Genomic DNA, 1,292 nt, shown 5'->3' on the forward strand with positions numbered 1-1,292 from the left:
ACTTAAGAATCCCTTAGCATCCCTAACCGTACTTAAGCATCCCTAGCCGTACTTAAACATCCTTAATTATCCCTAACCGTACTTAAGAATCCCTAAGGATCCCTAACCGTTCTTGAGCATCCCTAAGCGTACTTAAAAATCCTTAATCATCCCTAAGCGTACTTAAGCATCCGTAGCCGTACTTAAACATCCTTAATCATCCCTAACCGTACTTAAGCATCCCTTGCCGTGTTTAAACATCCTTAATCATCCGTAACCATACTTAAGTACCCCTAGGGGTGCTCAAGTACGGCTAGGGATGATTAAGTACGCTTTGGGATGCTTCAGTACGGTTAGGGATGCTTAGGTACGATTAGTGATGCTTAAGTACTGTTAGAGATGATTAAGGATGCTTAAGTACGGCTAGGGAAGATTAAGGATATTTAAGTACGACTAGGGGTGCCTAGGGATGATTAAGGATGCTTAAGTACGCTTAGGGATGTTCTAGTATGCCCAGGGATGACAATGGATGGATAGGTACGCCTAGGGATGATAAGGGATGACGAGGTATGCCTAGGAATGACGAGGGATGCTTACGTACAGCCAGAGATTTCTTCTAAGCCCACAAAATGAGCGTGAGTGAGCTCACCGGACCAGGGCAGGTACAAAACACAGGTCACAGGGCACAGGTCACAGGTCATAGGTCATTGTTTTACTAATACAGAATGTATCCTAAACATTCATAAAAGCTAACCTTAGGCCTAATTAGGCCTAAACAAACGTTTTTAGGCTTAAGGTTAGCTCTTATGAATGTTTAGGATACTTTCTGTATTGGTAAAACAATGACCTGTGCCCTGTGCCCTGTGCCCTGTGACCTGTGTTTTGTACCTGCCGCACCGGACCCCTATATGAGTGCCTACACCAAGTAGTTACCGCTCTGAGTAAGCAATGAGTAGGAGATGTTCAAGTCTTCTGGCGCGCGTTGTCTTCTCTCGCTGGTTAGACGTTTAGATAAGAACCTTTTTTAATTTAATTTCCACGGCCTTTTAGCTGTACAAAGGTAGGTTATTTGTTATCCTAAGTTGTAAGCGCTTTATTGGTTTGCACCGGTGTCGATCGCATTTTTTTTAGATGCGTTAGACCCTCAACGCAAATTTCGTTTCTTTAGTTTTAAGATTCCTTCAAACCACAACAACAACAATATTAAACTTTATTGGCACTCCTATAAATAAGATGTACATCTATCAAATAACAAAGAGAAAACGGCGCAGATGGGCGCCAAGTCGTTTAGAAGAGTAGCAGAGCTAATCGAG

At 42.6% G+C, this 1,292-nt stretch overlaps 1 protein-coding gene across 2 annotated transcripts in view; it reads left to right on the forward strand.

Annotated features, from left to right (window-relative positions):
• The first annotated feature begins 934 nt into the window (after nucleotides 1-934).
• Nucleotides 935-1,292, forward strand: part of LOC138004354 (uncharacterized) — a 23,831-nt gene continuing 23,473 nt past the window's right edge. For both annotated transcript variants that reach the window (XM_068850845.1, XM_068850847.1), the window contains exon 1: nucleotides 935-1,039. The gene's annotated coding sequence lies outside the window, so the exon portion shown is untranslated. The remainder of the gene's footprint in view (nucleotides 1,040-1,292) is intronic.

This window comes from Montipora foliosa, chromosome 5 (assembly GCF_036669935.1).
Source record: "Montipora foliosa isolate CH-2021 chromosome 5, ASM3666993v2, whole genome shotgun sequence".
In the NCBI taxonomy this organism is placed as follows: domain Eukaryota; kingdom Metazoa; phylum Cnidaria; class Anthozoa; order Scleractinia; family Acroporidae; genus Montipora; species Montipora foliosa.